This window comes from Mus caroli, unplaced genomic scaffold (genome assembly GCF_978045245.1).
Source record: "Mus caroli unplaced genomic scaffold, Mus_caroli_1 scaffold_2, whole genome shotgun sequence".
In the NCBI taxonomy this organism is placed as follows: Eukaryota; Metazoa; Chordata; class Mammalia; order Rodentia; family Muridae; genus Mus; species Mus caroli.
Genome location: NW_028227257.1, coordinates 139138294 through 139158900, shown reverse-complemented (window position 1 = coordinate 139158900; position 20607 = coordinate 139138294). Strand labels below are relative to the sequence as shown.

The 20607-nt window shown below is 35.1% G+C and overlaps 1 protein-coding gene across 3 annotated transcripts in view; it reads right to left on the bottom strand.

The window, feature by feature from the left end:
- Window positions 1-20607, bottom strand: part of Lrp1b (LDL receptor related protein 1B) — a 2026300-nt gene that overhangs the window by 1150978 nt on the left and 854715 nt on the right. The window lies entirely within an intron of this gene.

Sequence of the window (20607 nt, the reverse complement as noted above, 5' to 3'; positions counted from 1 at the left end):
AAATCCCTTAAAGAATCACAGGAAAACACAACGAAACAGGTGAAAGAGTTGAACAAAATCATCCAGCATCTAAAATGGAAATAGAAACAATAAAGTAATCACAAAGGGAGACAACCCTGAAGACAGAAAACCTAGGAAAAAGATCAGGAGTCATAGATGCAAGTATCACCAACACAATACAAACTATAGAAGAGAGACTCTCAGGTGCGGAAGATACCAAATAAACAAACAAACAAACAAACAAACAAATAAAAATAAGATACAATAAAATAAAATAAAAACAGATACAACAGTCAAAGAACATGCAAAATGCAAAAAGCTCATAACTCAAAACATCCCGGAAATTCAGGACACAAAGAGAAGTCCTAACCTAAGGATAATAGGTATAGAAAATAATGAAGATTCCCAACTTAAAGGGCCAGTAAATATCTTCAACAAAGCTATAGAAGAAAACTTCCTTAACCTAAAGAAAGAGATGCCCATGAACATACAAGAAGCCTACAAAACTCTAAATAGACGGGACCAAAAAACAACAACAACTTCCTCCTGTCACATAATAATTAAAACACCAAATGCATAAAACAAAGAAAGAATATTAAAAGCAGTAAGGGAAAAAGTCAAGTAACATATAAAGGCAGACCTATCAGAATTACACCAGACTTCTCACCAGAGACTATAAAAGCCAGAAGATCCTGGGCAGATTTCATAGAGACCCTAAGAGAGCATAAATGCCATCCCAGGCTAGTGAAGCAAACATAAGTAAAAGTCATAGAGAGTAACAGGAAGATAGGGGGATTAATAGAGAGACTCACATGACATACAAGGGAGAGACATTCAATTTAAAGGAGGAGTTTCTTCTTCTTCTTCTTCCTTCTTTTTTTTTTTTTTTTTTTTGGAATGTGAGAGAGGTGATTACTTTTGGGATATTACGTGAAGAGGAGTGTGGGCTGTGTGTTTTCTCTGCCTCTCTGAGCTAGGAGGTTTTTACTCTCCTTCTAGCTTCCTATTCTTCATTGGTAAAATCAAAGGGGTGAGAATTTGTTTAAAACAACAACAATGCTATGAGTAGGAGAATTGGTGTTACCTAAGGAAATCCTCCATAATTGCTCATGCAATACTAAGTTGTAGCCCTGCAATCATACACACCAGTAACATTATGCAGAGTTTATAGTTTGTATTTATATATTTCAGAAAAACATAAACCTTAATTCCTTTGCGAAGACAATTTCCCATTTCAGAGACAGCTTTTATGGTTACTTAATATCTGGAAGCACTTCATGTCACATTACTGTCAATTAATAAATCAATGTTAAGGGTTTTTCTTCTTTGGATTTTCTAGTGTTTTTAAAGATATATTTTTTTGAATTTTCAAAATTAAAGTAATAATTTTAATATATATGATGAAAATTTTGAATATAACAATAACCAAGGCAATGAGAAAAGACATTTTACTTATAAGTAGTTGATGTCATAGTAAATCTTCATATCTCAAAGTATAATTAATTGAAGTTTTAGGTTACAAAATGAATATAACAAGAAGCAGGGCATTTCGGCATGTCTAACCAGAAGATGGCCAGTGAGTACTTTAGAGTCTCTTATCCACCTTTGTAATTATGGTCAGTAGGAACTACCTTACCCACACAAGCATAAACTCAAAAGTCAGATTCTTCTTCCATGACATAAATAGATCACATTTGAGTTTAAGATATAATATATATTTTCTTGTCTAAAATGCTTTTTATATACCTCCTGTTCATAAAGTATTTCCAAAATATGTTGTTAAAGTGAACACACATATTTTGGCCTAAAGAAAGAAAACACTACATCAGCATTTGCAGGTTTATTTATTTGTTCAATGAATGTTTATGGAATATGCTGCTCATTCCAAACAAGGAAAAACAAATAAAAGTCACAAAATAATTATTTTTCTAGAGCATACGTTTTACTGTGAATAGGAACGGTTTTTCTGAGTTTAAATACTGTAACACCTGGTTTTAAGTCAGTGGCATCATTAAAGAGGACATTCAGCCTTATTAGAAGAAGTATATCACTGGGGTTGGCTTTAAAAACATTATCAACTAACTGGATCACCCAGATCTCCCAGAGACTAAACCAAAGTATGTACATGGAGGGATCTGTGGCTCCAGATTCATATGTAATAGAGGATGGCCTTGTCTGACAAAATGGAAGGGGAGTCCTTTGGTCCTGTAGAGGCTTGATGCTCCAGCATAGGGGATGTTACAGCTGTGTGACTGGAGTGGGTGAGTGATTGGGAGAACACCCTCATAGAGGCAAAAGGGAGGTGGGAGATGGGCATATGGGATGGGAGGGTTTGTGGAGCTGTAACTATGAAGGAGGATATCATTTGAAATGTAAATGAATAAAATGATTAAGAACAGAGAGAGAGAGAGAGAGAGAGAGAGAAAGAAAGAAAGAAAGAAAGAAAGAAAGAAAGAAAGAAAGAAAGAAAGAAAGAAAGAAAGAAAGAAAGAGTGAGAGAGCTCATAGCTTTGTCTTATCTCCAGTATGCTATCTCAGGCTCTTGCTTGCTGTTGAAGGTATGTTCTCTCGGGCTTCTACTGTTGCCACCTTTCTGGTTTTTACCCCCTATCCTGTCTGCCTATCATGGTGGACTTGTCTCTTTGGGACAAAATAAACCTTTCCCTTTCTAAGTTACTGGGGTCATGATATCTTATCCCAACAATGGAAAATAACTAGTAGAAAAGTTGGTATTAAAAATAGATGCAGCTGCTGTGAAGAACCTAACTGTGGATTTATGTATGTATGTATGTATGTATGTATGGTTGCTCAATGCTTGTTCTTTCGAATGTGGAAGACTTTTTAATTTTAGATTTAAAAATCAGTTTGAATGCTATAAGCATTTTATAATTGCACATTCCAGAAGACTTTAGTTCTGATAGTGATGCAGACTTGCTCGAGAGACTTCACAAAGAAGAACGCTGTGGTGCTACAATCCATTCATATGATATTTTCACAAAGAAATTTGATGGCTTTTGTTCTTTCCTAAGAACTTGCCTGGGGATAAATTTAAAGTAGTGGACTATTTTTTTTGCCCAAGAAAATTTTAAGACAGTACAATAGTGAATATGTCGAATGATTTTTTTAATAATTTCCTTTTTGGATGCCTGTCACAAAAGACAACAAGTAGGTCAGATAGAAATACAAAATGTACCGTTCAGAGAGAAAAAGAGCACTGGGAATCTTAATGTTCCAGTCAAAGCATGTACTGCAACTAAGGCTATAATTGTTAAAGAGATTAGCATCATTAAGGAGAGACCTCTTGCTCTTCAGTGGAATAAAGGGAATGGTTCACCCAGGGCAAGACTTCACTTTGATAAGCTTCCAACTTGTGAACAAGAGTCTGAGGACTTTCAGCTTCTCGAAAGTTACTGATTATAAAAACTGTTGTTGATGTGATTCAAGGGAGCCAGAGTTCTGGATTCTGCCTCCGTAATTACAGAGTCTGTGAAGCTAGCCAATATGTGGCAAGGACATTCCAGTGCCAAGGTGCTGAGAAGGCAAGAAAGCCAGAAATTCCATAACAAGAAGCTCTGCAAATAAAACTTAGTTTAAAATAGAGACTTTAAGATGTTGGTCATGCCAGATTGGTGGCACATATGCCAAGGGAGCAAAACCAACCCACAAGAGAGAGGTATGCTGTAGATAGCAAAGCTGGAGGGGCAGAGACACCAAGGCCCTTGATAACATCCAACTACAGGACTTGATTGACTTGCTGGGTTTGGGTCCAGCTTTAATCCAGTATTTCTTCACTATATTGTCATCTTCTCTTTTATAAAGGAAATGTATATTCTCTGTCATTTTATGTTGAGTGGATGTAATGTGCTTTTTAAATTGTATTTTGTAGGGGGTTGTGGTCACAATTCAAGGATTTCCTTTGACTCTCAAAGGAGACTTTTGGCATATAAACTGTTGAGAATGTTAAAGAACTGTGGGACTTGTGAAGGTAGACTAAATATGTTCTGTATTAAAACATGACAAAGAGCATGTGGAGACTGTAGAGAGGAATGTTGTGTCAAAGAAAATGTTTCCCTAAAGCATAGATATTTGAATACTTAGTTTCCAGTTGGTAACACAATTTAGGGAGGGTGTGCAGTCTTGCTGGAGAATACATCACTGTGTGCGGGCTTTGAGAACTGAGAATCTCTCTGCTTCTTCTTTACTCTGCTTCTTGCTTGCTGTTGAGGATGTGATGTCTCAGCTACTTGCCTCCGCACCCATGCCTACTAGTTGTTTACATGTTTGTGCTATGAGGAAACATATATAATTTATTTTGGGGGGTGTTGGGTATTGGTTCTAACTTGATCTGCTGATTCCTTGACATGGGAACGGCCCAATAACTGGCTTAGACACAAAAATGTCCCTAGCCAAAACTTCAGGTAAAATTAAACAATAAATCTTGTTGGTTAGGAAACCTTTGTACCTTCCAATATATGGCATGAGTAAGATTTCTTACAATTATTAGTGATCAAATTAATTCATAAAAAGGCAGTTGTCTTTCATCTGCTAAAACAAGAAGCAAAAATTCATCCTTAACTGATCTGTTCACCATGCACACACCATATGAATATCTTAAGAATACTAAAATGTTGGTTATGAGATTTATTACAAAATGTCCAGCTTCTCCACATTCATACTCAGGAAACCGGAATGACCCGCTGTTCTACCCCCTACCTCCTGAAGCTGTTTCCAGATAACTGCTTCCAAAACAGCTTCAGGAATAAGTGATGATTCCAGATAACCTTGCTTTATTCAACCTTTCAGATGGGTCCAGTTAGAATTCCAGTCAAATCCTAAGCCTTCTAATCATTCAGAGACTAGATAACAAATGCTAAAGCTAGCTTTCCTAAGTCTCACCAATTCTTCTAATTTTTCTACCCCCTCCACCACTTTAAAGAATTTCTTTTCACCCCTATTCAGCAGGAAGTAGTTATGGAGAGTCATCACCCTGATACATTGGGTTTGAGTGTCTAGTTAGCATTATTTTATAAATTATAGATAGCTTGTCATTTTAACAGATAATTTGGAAGTAGTCAGAATTTTGAATAGCAAGGAAATAAATGAGACAGATACTACATTTATTCTTAAGTAAAACATTATATAGGCACAATCTTACATTAATAGAAATCTTTATAATTGATATAAATTGAAGTTATAATTTTATATTGTTACAGAATTGATAGACTGATGCAGATTTAAGATTTTCATTGCTATAAATTTCATATACGATACAAAATTTTAAATTAGTATTCTAACTCTTAGATAGGCTTAGACAAAGTCCTTCAAATAACTGCTATTACAAACTATTTAGGATGCTAAAATAATACAAGTTAAAGGCCAGATAATAAACTCATGGTTATATTAGATTTTGATCAAATTGTATTAAGGGGCTTTCTAGAATATTCAAAGAGAAATAAGTAAGAATAGTTAAGGTTCAACAATTCAGATATACTTTATATAGGTAGATAGTCTTCAAAAACTTCAGAAAAACACAGAATATGGCATTTTAATATTAGTTCATTATCAAATATAATTTGACTATACAAATGCCTGCTCCTGACAGTACCCTTTCTTGGTTCAAAGAAGAAATTGAGCATCAAAACCTCCATTTGAAGTTTCTCCAGTATGGCCAAACAGCCAGTGCACAAAAGTTATCCTATTCATCAACAGACAAAAAAATACAGTCCAAGAAAGGAGACACAAGGCAACAGTTTAGCTCTGCCAAGACAGAGTAAACTATTCCCTCATAATTCCCACTTCATTTCAATGTCTGTCAGATCTGGTTCTGGGCCTGAAAAATGACGACTGATGCTCCAACATTTTGAGGAATGAGGAACTGTCCAGGTAGTCACCTGTCTCTACAAATTGTTTCAGTTGTGTAATCTATGTTTTGTACTTCTTATATATTTAGAAAATTATTTGTTCTCAGATTTCTGAAGTGTTGAAGTTTATATATAGTCTGATAATCAAACTCAAATTGTTTAACATGGAGGACAATCATATAGAAAGGATAGTTTTCAGATGGTAATATAAGTTAAAGTCAAAACATAATTCAAGTATAAAATTGTAACCTCTTAAGTCAGAATAAATAATGGAGTACCTTAACTGACAAATATGATGGACTGAATATTCATCCAGTAACTAGATGTTCATCCAAGTAACTGATACCTTAGGCAAGGCAGACACTAAACAAATACCAATTAAAATTTTCTGGCAGTAAAAACTCACACGAATATATGAAAAATAAGTGTAAGGAAGAGGGCTTCTTAGAATAAACAACAATAGATAGAAATGTAGCATTTGAGATAAGGAAAAGAATCAATTGTGTGTCTAATGTTTTAACATTTAAAATGGGGTAAAAGAAGGTGACAGTGGCCAAGATGGTAGTACTGAAAAAAAAAAAAAGAGCATTGCTATGGAATGGTATAAAATATATACTAGTATAAAAGAGGTAAGTTTTGGATATGGGTAATCTGATCCCTTTAAAATAAATATTTGGAAATATTGGGCGTACAATATAATGTTATGTGTAATTAAGGGTTGAGCAGTCATGGTAAAATCTTAGAAACCCCTGATATCATATACTTTTATAACAGTTAGAAATTAGGAAGTGCTTTAAAATCAAAGTAAAGAAATGAGATGAACTAGGAAGTCAAGCAAGGAAGAAAATACAGTATCAGGAAAGAAAACAAAAGAAAATACCATAAAAAAGAGAAGAGTTTAGGAAATTCGATGGAGGGAATTTTTCAGGAAGTTTAGAATATAATTCCAATTTAAGGTTTCATGGTATAATTGAGAGAGTATTCAAAAGATATTAAGGACCAGTCATTAATTAAGAAAATAGAAACTGCAAATAATAATTGATGTTGCATTTAATAATATTGAAATATACACAGAAATAAATCCAAGAAAGTAGAAGAAAAGTGGATAATGACTATACACTTCAGAGTTATTTTTATTATTGGAAAAGCAATTTGCACACGACTTGGAGAAAAACATGGCACTAAAGAGATTTTTTTCCACTTATCTTTACACTACATTAATTGGAAAGATCTAGGACAGACTAAAGTACTAGTGTGTTCATTGCAGTGCCTAAAGCCTAATGTTTTCCTTGTTTCTTTTTATCAGTTTTAGTGTTTCTTGTCTAAGATTAAGATCTTCAATCAAACCTAAATGGATTTTGTGTAGGGAAAGATATATGCATCTCATTTTAATTTTCTGAAGGTAGATATTCAAATTTGCCGATAACTTTAATTGAGAGTGCTATCTTTTTCCAGCTCAAATTTTTTCACCATTGTCAAACACCTGGTGTCCATACTCGTCTGAGTTTACCTGCGGGCCTTCTGTTCTGTTTCATTAGTTTTTATGTCTGTTTATGTGCCAATATCCTGCTGTCTTTGTTATCATGGCTCTGTAATCTGTAATATACTCTGAGTTTAGGAATATGGTATCTATGGCTGTATTTATACTTATTTAGCTGTTTGCAATCTTTTGGGATTCCATACAAATTTTTTGGATTTTTTTCCTTAGTTCTCTGAAGAATGTCATTAGGATACTGATAGAGATCACACTGAAGGCTTAGAGTATTTTTGGTTGTATAGGTATTTTCATAATATTAATGTGATAAACCAATAGCATAGAAAGTTTTCCACCATTTACTGTCCTCAAATATTGTGTCCATGTCCTATGCTAATGCTGCTATAAGGAAAGAACAACCTTTATCCACTCATGGTGGGATTGTCAACCAGAGCAGATATTATAAAAATCAATATTGCTGAATAGTTCTCAAAAGCTTAAAAGAGAACACATGGTCCAGCTACACTAGTCCTGAGGAAATACCAAAGGGCTGCCACACTCTACGACAGGGATACTCACACACAGGCTTTACTGCACAATGCTATTTTTACAACAGCAAGGGTATAGGACCAACCTGGATACGAGAGAGAGAGAGAGAGAGAGAGAGAGAGAGAGAGAGAGAGAGAGAGAGAGAGAGAGAGAGAGAGAGAGAGAGAGAGAGAATGTACATGTATGGTGAAATATATTTACCTGTAAAGAAACATGAAATTATGAAATATACAGAAGAATGGATATAGGTGGAAAACATTCAGCAGACTAATATGAAGTGGCAGATGGTGATTACTATGTTTTTTTTTCAGGGTTTCTATTCCTGTGATGAAACACCATCACCAAAAAAGCAAATTGGACAAGGAAGGATTTCTTCAGCTTATACTTCCATATCACTGTCTATCACAAAGGAAATCATTACAGAAGCTCAAGTAGTGCAGGAACCTGAAGGTAGAAGCTGTTATGGAGGCCATTGAGGAGTGCTCCTTACGGGCTTGCTTTCCATGGTTTGTTCAGATTGATACCATACAGAGCCCATAACTACCAGCCCAGGCATGGCACCACCCACAATGGGCTGGGCCTTCCCACACCAATCACTAACAAAGAAAATGCCCTATAGACTTGCCTATAGCCCAATCTTATGGAGGCATTTTCTCTATTGAGGCTCCTTCCTATGCAAGTGGCTCTGATGAAATTGTCTTTGAGCTCCCTTCTAAGTCTCTCCTTTAATTATTTATTAATAAGATGGGGAACCTCATCTTCTCCAATAACAGTAACTCAACCTCACAAAGACAAATAACACATGTTCTCTGTCACATGTGGATCCTGGGTATTTATTAACTGTTACAAATATGCATCCATGTAGCAGCAACATGGGGAAGAATCAGGAAACTAGGATCCAGAATAGGAAAAAAAAAACCAAAACAAAATGTATAAAGGAGGGCAGTGTAAAAGATGAAACAATAAGCAGGAAGGGTGTAGTGGGAGTGAAAGTGTACAGCAGTCAAGGACTGGGGCAGGGGTGACTATGAATAACTGCAACAAATTATATCTCAAAATGGCATATATAAATCTGTGCCTTTATAAACTAACAAAAATAATTTTGCAAATCAAATAAGAGAATAGTAGTGATTCCAATAAATAGATAACTACACAAGGTTAAAACAAGAAATGAGATCTGGGTCTATGTAAAATCTGAGATTAACAAACTTGGACTGAGAAAGTTTTATTTTATTGCTGTACTTTCACAAGGATATGCAAAATAAGATAATTTTATCAGAGTAAGGAGGAGAAAGGTGGTACTTGAAACTCATTATCTGAAAGAGAGAAAAAGGAAAGGCCATTTAAACTATTTCCATTTTTCTGACAGGGCCTCCTACAGATGTAAACATACAACCTGAATTTAGGATCACAATTTTCTACTTGACTATTATAGAGACAGACTAAATACTGTAAGCATTAAAAGATACACAAAACAAACTTTTAGGCAGGTTTTCAGTAACTTAATAGTATAATATCCCAAACATTGGAATACCATTTGCGTGTAATTTAGCTAATAATTTGTGCAGATTTCTATTTTGTGAAAGGCACCATCAAAATCAGTACTTCATGGGTCTTATTGCTAAGAAAAAATGCTTTCACACATTTAGAAATAAAATCAATGCGATATATTTCCTTCTTTAAAAACAGGAAAGACTGTAGGCAGATGACTAGAGAGAATACCATGATATTAATCATCCCAGCCCAGGATGGAGCAGAGAGAGAAATGCCATAGGGGTATTCTCTAGCTGATATTATTACTCTAGATTTTTTCCAAACTCTGTTGATTGCAATTTATACAAGCTATGCCTTGAAGACTTTCTAAAGAAAAAAAAATCTTTTCTTAGATAAAAAGACAGCTATTCTACTTTTCAAGCTTTAATATGTTTATGCTCCTAAAGGTTTAAGTAATTTTATAGTTTAAATTTTTAATGATTAAAAATAAATATATTACGTAAATATGTGTATTTAGTCTTATTTATTTAATGACTTATCTTTTTCTCTATTTTTATTCATTTTTTGAGGATTTAGCACAATGTATTTTGACCATGCTTAGTATCTTACCCAAAGTCCTTCAAGAAATGTTTCCTTTCCCTACCCATGGAATTTGCTGTTCTCTTTTATTCAAGCCTAGCATGTGCAATTTGTTACACATATACTCATATTTGCAGTTATCTACTGGAGAATGCTTGTCTTAGCAGAAACCAAACCCTTTGAGAAAACTTTTTTTTTCCTTTCTCAGAAGCTGTAAATTTCCAGTGTCTCTTAAGCTTGGGATGGGACTTCCTGCTCATGTCCACCTCAATATTAAGTTTTATTTAACTTAAACTTGCACAGGTCTTATACCTGACTTCACAGCCACATCATGACTTTATGTGCACAACTTTCCATCTGTGCATTAAAATACTTTTTCTTGTACTCATTTACTGCCTTTATGTCTAAAATTTGTTCTGACTCCTCTTCTGCAATAATCCTCAGTCTTAAAGAAGACGGTGTGCTGCAGATAAGCAGTTTAGGGCTGAACTTTCCACTGCCTCTTATTCTCTATTATTTGGCAATTGTAGGTTTCTGTGTTAATTGCCATCTGTCACAAACAGAAGCATTTTTTGATGAGGGTGGATATAAAAGCCTTCTGTGAATAAAAAGCCCTAGAGATTCCACCAGAAGTCCCTTAAATCTGTTGAATATATTCATTAATGTTGCCAAATGCAAAATTTATACATAAAAATTGGTAGCCTTTCTATATACAATTATAATACTTAGTGAAAAAGAAATCAAGAAAACGCTTATTCACAATAGCCTCCAAAATATACACTAGATTAAACTTAACCAGGGTACTGAAAGAAAGACATGTACAAAGAAAATTTTAATACTCTGGAGAAGAATTTGAGGAAGATAAATTGAAAACAGAAAGATCAGATGCTCATGGATTGGTAGTACTTATATAGCAAAAAAGGGCCATTTGTCAAAGCTATTTACCAATTCAAGGAAACTGTCTCAAATTTCCAATATGATTTTTCACCAAAATAGAAATGATAATCTTAAATTTCATCTATAAACACAAAAGGCCTTGGATACATAAATCAATCCAGAACACTATAACAATTGTAGGAAGTATCATTATACCTGATTTCAAGTTATATGGCTGGAATACAGCTATAAAAAAAATCATAGGCTAGGCATAAAAACACATTGATAAATGGATTAGGGAACCCACATATAAATGGACAGTTATGTGATTTTTAAAAAGATTTATTGATTTCTATGATTGTGAGCCTTCATATATATATGTGTACTACATGAGTGCACTGCCCAAAAGAGGCTTTTAGAGTCTCAGGACCTGGAGTTACAGAGGGTCATTAGTTAATAGGTTCTGGGAAACATATCTGGGATTACCAGATTTCTGCAAATGCTATAAATATTTTTAAGTGTTAATCCACTTTTCCATTCTCAGAAACAAAACAAAACAACAAAACAAAAAGCAAACCTAAAGGAATAAACAAAAACAAAATAAATTAAATAAGTAAAACAAAACAAAATGAACAAACAAACATAACCCCACCTGATTATTGACAATGAGGCCATCAATAGCCATTGGGAAAAGACTGTATCTTCAACAAATGCTGCTTATCCAACAGAACAGCTACATGTCAAAGAATGCAACCAGATTCTTATCTCTCTACCATCCTAAACCTCAAACATCAAGTACGTGAGAAAGATCTGATACTCTTCCTGGGATAGTGGAGTAAGTAGGAAATGTGTTTGAAATTATTGGCACAGAAAAAGACTTTCCAAACAGGATCACAGTAACATGCATTTATGTCAACAATTAATAAATGAAGCTTCATGACCTGAAGAACTTCTGTGCAGCAAAGGTCACCATCATTCATGTGAAAGAACAGCCTACAGCATGGGAAATCATCTCTTCCATATATATATATATATATATATATATATATATATATATATATATATATCTGACAGACGGTAATTATTCAGACAATATAATTAAGCAAAGCAAAAAGCAATAACCAAAAGAAAAAAATTAAAATGGGTTAAGGAACTAAACACAAAGTTCTCAAGAAATTCAAACAGCTAGGAACCATTAAAGAACATTCATCATCTACAGGCACAGAAAAATTTATGTTAAATCTAATTTGAGATTTGATCCTTCTACAGTCATAAGAGATAGGATCAAATGAGTTAATACTTGCAAAAATGCAAAAAATGCAGGGAAAGTGGATGCTTTATTTACTACAAGTATGAGTGCAAACTGTTGTAGTCATGTGGAAATCAGTGTGGCAGTTCCACACATTTGTGGAAGTAGATCTATCACATGAAAGGGCTATAGTATAGATGGAGCATATGACCGAAGGACCTCTAGATTCTATTACTGAGATACCTGCTAATAGATGTTCATTACTATTCTATGAACAATAGCTTTCCATTTCCACCATAGTTTTCCATATCTGAAATAGAAACAACCTAGATTTCCATTAGCTAATGAGGCAATAATGAACATGATGTACTTTTAAACAATGCAATATTATCCAGGTGTTAGAAAATTATTTTACAAACTGCCAAATTATTAAGAAAATGAAAGGAACTGGAAACATTTATTCTGAGTGAGGTAATCCAGAACTAGAAAGCCAAAGCTGAATGCTTTCTTTAATTTGTGCATGTTAGTGTTGAATCTTCAGATATGTGTGTTTCATTTCGAGTAATCATAAAGGACAGGAAATTAGCAAAAGACCATGGAGGTATTACTAGTACCAGGAAATTAAAACAGAATTATAAATGGGGATGTGGACTAATGGAATAGGGAGGATTAAAGAGGGGATATGAGAACAGGGTGGAGGAGGGGGGTATGGAGACTGATAACAAACATTAAGACATTTTGAAAATAAATCATAAAGAAACCTATTACTGTAGATGCTACCTGAAAGATATACACACACACATAAGACACTTTGCCCTATAATGAGGCAGTGATGTCCTGATTAGACACCATATGCTAGCCATTAAATTTGTAAGGCCAGAAATGGTTTAACTAATTTGGAAATGTTAAAATGGCATCATATAGACTCCAAAATATTACTGTCTATTGCTGATGCTCTTAATCACACCTATGGCTGAAGATAATACATACATGATTAAAAGAAAATGGAAAAATCAAGTGTTTACAGACCTAGAAGTTAAGTTCCTTCTAGCGAGTTTTTAGAGTGCTGAAAGGTGTTATTGAAGGGAAACAATATTCATTAGTCATGCCTAGCTATGAACCCTGTAAGTCACACTTCTGGCTGCCATTCTAAGATGAGCCCAGGAGTGTTGTAGTGGTTCTGTAAACTAATGAGGAACCACCTACTTTAGATCAGGTTTATGTACAATTCTACAGTGGAAACCCTATATAGTGACCAAGAAACCTTGCCTAGAAAAATCCTAGGTGCTAAAGGTAGACATACTAGCATTCTTTGGCTAAATTTGCACAACAACAAAAATATTCTTAATGACTAACCACTATACCCATAAACTTCTTAATCTCTCAGGCACTTGTCATTTCTATAAACTTAAATGTTTCACTTTTTGTTATTATATTTTTTAATATTAAAAATAAACAACTGGCCGGGCAGTGGTGGCACATGCCTTTAATCCCAGCACTTGGGAGGCAGAGGCAGGTGGATTTCTGAGTTCGAGGCCAGCCTGGTCTACAGAGTGAGTTCCAGGACAGCCAGGGCTACACAGAGAAACCCCATCTCAAAAAACCAAAAAACAAAACAAAACAAAAAAAACAGAAAACAAAAAACAAACAAACAAACAAAAAACAAAACAACAAAAAAACTGTAGGCTGGAGTATAATTCATTAAATTTTCTAATTTGAGGATTTGGTAATGATTTTTCAGCCATTTTACAAAATTTATTATAAGAATATAAAGAAAGTTATACCTAGCACACTATAGATTTAAAAATTTTATTTATTATTGGAACTATAGCTTGTAAATGTAACATCTTTCCATACCAGAAAAAGCCCCCAGATTAATTGGAGAAAGAATTTTGAACACTAATGAAGGATGTGATTTCTTGTCATGGGTAATTGTTTCCGAGACTATGAGTAAATCGAAGGAGTGATAGCATAATGCACAAGTTCCTAGGATCAACTCATCTTGTTCTCCCTTATTCATCTGGCAACTGTGTTGCTGATTAAAATAAAGACATGGTAAGGAATGGGCTAGACTATGAAGATGATGATGTATTCAAGCCAACAAGAAAAACAAAAAGGAAGTAATAAAAATATTCATGAGGAGTTATTATGCCTTATGCTCTTCTACTCTTGAACAGCTTTTTAGATAGGAACAAAAAAAACTATGTCATGTCATTTGGGAAACAGAAATGCTACAGGAAATTTTCATCCAGTCCATTGTATATAATTTAATTTACAAAGTCATGGTGGTACAGATAATATATGTAACCTAAGTAATTCTTTATAATAAATAATTTCTATGGTGAGGCAACCTGCTCAGAATTTCAGACATACGGGCTAATACTAGAATTTGCACAGGGTATAGCTCCTGGCAGCAGAGCTTGGTTGTAGAGAGCAGAGTTCATTGCTGAAGACTCTCCTTAACTCATATAAAGTCCTTTTTAACATTTCAGGTTTTTCTGAAAGATGGGGATGACACATCCAAGGAATTAAGACAAAGTTTCTCAACACATCCTGAGGACAATCCCTCTCTAAAATTATAGTTATTTCTGAATAGTGCAGCAAAATGTCAAAATACCTAATTTTCTTTACAGTTAGATCCAGGATTTTATTTCTTCTTTTATTTAGCCTCAACACCATTATATCCTGACCTTGATTCTCAGACACGTACCAAGTGCATAATCTTTTCTCAGCACTGAGAAATTTTCCTGTCACTAGCTATTTATTATATGCTCATACTGTGATCTACCTATGTGTGACACATAGAGAACAACAAACCAAATTACTGTTCTGTGCCTGTTGACTGGGATCACTACTAGCTAAGAACACTTCACATCAAATCTTGTCACCAAATGCCAATCATACATACAGGTCACTGAAAGGAACTTTGCAAGGAGCCAACTGTCCAGGTGCAACACTGAACTAGTCCACTGACCTTTCCCAAGAAGCATTTCCGAGATATACAGTACTCTGAGTCATTGATCTCATAAGCAACTTTTAATGTGAGGTGAGTTTTAAAACTAACCTTAGAAGACTGCTTTAATAACTGAACTGCAAGCAACATTGTGAGGGAGACTACTCCCTCCTTACAGATTCCCACCTGCTGTCTATGAAGCAGAAGCAGCCCTGACACTAATGCTGCTTAATTATCCAACCACAAACACCTTATTACTGAATCAGGAGATGTTAAGTTCTTTCCGAGGTTTTAATTTAGAAAATGGAAGTTACAGTTTTAAATTTATTTCTCTCTTCCTATTTTCTTCCATATCATAGCAATGGAAACAACATGCAGCAGAGGGGCACTGTTTGCTCAGCTCTGTGTATGATGCACTTCCTTGCATGAAACTAAAGTAAGACTTCAAGTGCCTAGCACTTTCATCTCATTTCAGCTTCTTTTGTTTTCCTCTAAATCATCGAGTGGGAAAAAAAAAGAGATAAACATTTCCATTGTCAGCCTTGAAAACATATGTGCAGTAACTTATACAGGTCAGCCAAGTTGTACGTATATAGTCAGGAACACACACACACACACACACACACACACACACCATATCACATGTATGGAAAAACAATTAATGAAAAATAGGTCATGGATTTGAAAGATAGCAAGAAGGGGGATGTGGCAGGGTCTAGAGAGAAAAGTTTAAGTGGGAAGTTATATAATATTGTAATCTGAAAAAAGCAAAAGTAATAATTTTTAAAAGATACAAAAGAATCTTAAAGCCAGTCAATGGGACACGTCTCCTGAGGCTGTAGATGCCCCACTCACTACAAGAACACTCTCTCAGACTTTGCCTTCATGGTGATGAACATAAAATCAATATAGAGCTCTCTCCACATTGCCACTGCTTCAGTACCATCAGTGGAACTCCACTGTTCAAGGCTTCTGATTTTAGAAAGTGGTTAGGGCACTGAACAAACAGACTAACAAGCCTGAATTTATCAAACTAAAATGGCCAAAAGCTTGTTAAGATTTCTCTATTACTGAAACTGATACACTGTGAAACCACTTTATATCCTAAGTGCAAGTATACCCATATTCATATATTTTTATATCAAAGGTGATTTAAGTCATTTAATAAGAATAAAGATACACTTCCCAAATAAAATTTTAAGTTTCAAAGTACACGAGTCATTATCAAAATTCTATTTGCAAAATGATATCTCAAAATATTCAGCAAGTTTCACTAGGTACTCGCAATGATTGTTTTGATTAGACTTTTTTTTTAGCTCTTAATACAAATCCCATTGAATCATAAAGAGTAGTTCATCTCACTTAGTTTTAGTAGGTCTCAACCAATAGTACAGGGTTATTACAGTCTTCATATTTGTATTACTTTACAAAGGTGGACTCTCTTTTGTAAATTCCTTCCTTTTAAGTTAAGTAGTGTACAGTACCAAGCATGGCTGCAGTAGTTTACCTATAAAAGTTTCCAACTCTAAAGTGTTTAATTACACATATTTACACTTAATGAGATGAATACAGAATGTAAAATATTTGTGAAAAATCCTCAATTTCTTGAATTAAGAACTAAAACTTCTTGCTTAAAATTGTTCCTTTTCATCTTTATCACAAAGCCTGTGATCCCCCTCTCTTAATTAACCATATTTTATAAAGATGTTCTCATAGCTTGTAAATTTTACTTGTGCCCATCAGGATACTATAAAATGAGATAACAATCAGTTGTATTAATTTGCCTAATTATTATCGTTTGAAAATAGGACCCTACAGACTTCTCTTGGAGTGAACATTTAAAAGGCTATAACATTAATTCATGTTGAAACTTTAGTACCTTTGTAAGCAGATTGAAAGACATTTACTACCTGTTCCTATGAAGAACCTCTGTCTCCAGGAGTATGATCTCTCTCTTTATTTTTCTTTCCATAATAGTATTTCTTTTTTTTTTTTAACTTTACATCCCAATTGCCGCCCCCTTCTTATCTTTTCTCAGTCCTGCCCATACAAAACCCAAATTCCTGCCACCTATTACATACACCCTTGCCTTCTCTGAGAATGGGAATCTCCCGTTGGGAACCACTCCATACTGGCACATCTACTTCCAGAAGGGTTAAGCACATCCTCTCCCACTGAGGTCCAACAAGATAGTCCAGAAAGGGGAAGGGATTCAAATGGAAGGCACAGAGTCAGAGTCAGCCCATGCTTCAGTTGTTAGGGATCCATGAAGACCAAGCTTTATATCTGCTACAAATGTGTAGGGGGGCCTGAGTCCAGCCTCTGTATGCTCTTTGGTTGGTGGTTCAGTCTCTGTGGGCCCCTCACGGGCTTAGGTTAGTTGACTCTGTAGGTCTTCATGTGGTGTCCTTGACTCTTCCACCTCATACAATTATATCACCCACTCTTCCCATACTAAATTCCAAAGACCCCAAAAAACTAGGTAAGAAAGAGGGCCCAAGAGAAGAAGTGTGAATCTCATTCAGAAGGGGACTGTCAGAAACAGATGGAGAGAGGGAACTGGGTGGGAGAGGGCATGAGGAGGGAGAATGGAAGTAGGGATCAGTTGTGGAGGGAAAGGATAACAAAAGAGGGCTAGGAGTGAGAATGGGAATCAGTGGGGGACATCCATGATACTAGCTGGAGACCTGGGGTGAAAGGAGTCTACGGGGTGACCCTAGCTGAGATTTCTGCCACTGGGAGAAACAAAAGACTGAAGTGGATGCCTCTTGTAGCCAGGAAGGAGGGGTACATCAACCCACCCACAAAACCTTCAATTCAAAATTTGTCCTGCATACACGATATGCAGAGGTAAAGATGAAGCAGAGACAGAGGGAATGACAAACCAATGACTGGCCCAACATGAGACTCATCCTATGGGATAGATCCAACCCTTGACACTATTAATTACACTCTGTTAGGCTTGCAGATGGAAACCCAGCATAACTATCTCCTGAGCGGCTTCATCCTTCAGCTGATGGAAACAGACAGAGACCTACAACCAAACATGAGGTGGAGCTTAGGGGGTCTTATAAAAGAGTAGAACATAGCTTTGTGTGAGCCAGGATCTCTCCCTCCTCCTTAGTATGGTTCTAGCTAACCTCTCCATCATTTGACTTTGATAGTTGTATATTTCCCTAACCTCTCGATATATATATAACCAATATATATATATATATATATATATATATTATATATATTATATATTTTTGAGACACGAAAAACTAATATATAAATATATATATAAACCAATTATATATATATATATATATATATATATATATATATATATATATATATATATATAATTGGTTTTTCAAGACACGGTTTCCCTGTATAGCCCTGGCTGTCCTGGAATTCACTCTGTAGACCAGGCTGGCCTCGAACTCAAAAATCTGCCTGCTTCTGCCTCCAAGTGCTGGAATTAAAGGCATGCGCCACCATGCCTGGCTCAACAATATTTTTTTTAATGTGGAGTTTTAACTAAAAGTGTATCTGTAACCAAAGCCAACTGTTTTCTCTGGTTCATGTGCTATAAAAGTGAGAAAACTAAAACAGGCTGATGACTTTTTCCCTGAATTGTGCAAATGCCTGGAATCAAATATTCATGTGACCTTCAGAGTAGTCGCTCTTTGGTAGAGACGTAGGCTCTTATTATTAGCAGCTCATTTTCTTTAAACTTTAAGCCTGAACACTATCTCCATAGCAACTGTTTATTTTTCAAACTTTGTAGGCAGATATTGTCTTCAAGCTAAGGGCATAGAGGTGATTTGTATATTCCATTATCAGTTCCCAAGTCATCACCTTTCCTTGATAGAGTGTGACATTACCATGAACCACCCTTCTCTAGTCATATCCTATTACTGTCAGATAAGATACTTCTATTGGAAGGGAAGCAGTGTTTTCATGAGTCAGGTTTATCACATTTCATTCTCCCTCAGTTTCTGTAATATTGTGAGACTCAATAGAAACAGCAAAAATCCTGCTTTCTTTGGTACACTAATTTGTTGTATCAGGACTCTTAATGAAATAAACATAGAACATGGCTTAATGGTTTCAAAGATCTGAATCCCACACCTAAATAATTAGGGCCTTGTATATGAAGTTGATAATTCAAAGGGAAAAAAACCCAAAATTGAAGAAGGTTCTGTTTATGGTTTTGAATATAATTTTTCTTTTTTAGAAAAAGAATTTACATACTATCTCAAAGACATGATAAAACATGTTATGAGGTCTATAAAAGAAACATCAGCAACTCACTGAGCTTCATATTTCCCTCTTGTAATTAATTACTTCCTAATAAAGGTTCATGAGAGGTGCGGGGTTAGTCACTGCTTTCTATCATTATCTGAAATACTTGATATGAAAACAGACTTAAGGGGAATTAATCAGCCAAGGTGGAACATTGTCTATTTCCTCACACTATTCCTGAGCTTCATAAGATGGAAGTACACTGTTGTTTCTAGTGTATCCCCAAGATACTTGTTAACTAATATTTACCAAGAATTTCATAATACTGGCTGAAAGCTATGTAGAAACTGATAGTTTTATTGACTGGTAAGAAGTAATAAGTAGGAAGAATTTTAAACATCAAATTTAAGCATTGAAAGATGGATCTTTTAATTTTATAATACTATTTTGAAAAATAAATTCATATTTTCATTTGTACCCCTCCTCTCTCCATCATTTCTTTTTCTCTACTTCATTTATGTTTCCTTTCCTTTGCTTTCTCCAGAATTGGAAAAGTAAATGGTAAATTATATAGTAAGAAAGAAATCAAATTGACACTAAACTGAGTTAATCTCAAGTGGTAATTAAATGATGCTCAGAAAGCATATAGTATTAGAGCACACACACACACACACACTCACACACACACACACACACACTGAAATAGATAGTGATGGAGAGCATACACCTCTAAATGGAGCTTTCATGGAACATCCCTTGGAATGTTAACCTTGTGGCAGAGCCGTGAAAGAGAATGGAAGAGCCACCTGATTTGGATAGCTGAGAGTATTGCAGGCTGGACTGTGGAGTAACTCAAATCAAGACCAGTACAGTTGAAGAAGGAAAACAATTTTTGGGATAGAGTTGGGAGAAAGGACGAGGGCAGAGGCATGGAATTGGAAAGGTAAATAAATAGTAAAGTGCATTGTTAGGTTCTCATAGTCCTTCCAATAGTTTTCATTTTATTCTCAGGACAGGAACAAGATAATAACAGTTTTTAAGTAAATGAGTATAGTAACAGATTTTAAGTGAAAGAATAGATTGACGCAGGTTTTATAAAACTGTGTTACATATGGAGTAAAAATTTTAGACTCAAGGCAAAAGCTCCAAGATCACACACAATATAGAGTCCAGTAAGGAATTGGCAGTTAAGATCCATTACTCCACCCATTTTCTAATTAGACATTTCTCCAGTTGAATAGGTCTTATATGAATGACAACTATTAAAAGTAGTATTCTTAGTCTCTAGCACACATGAGTGTGTAAACATGATCTTGCCCACATCCACATGGCTGCACCACAC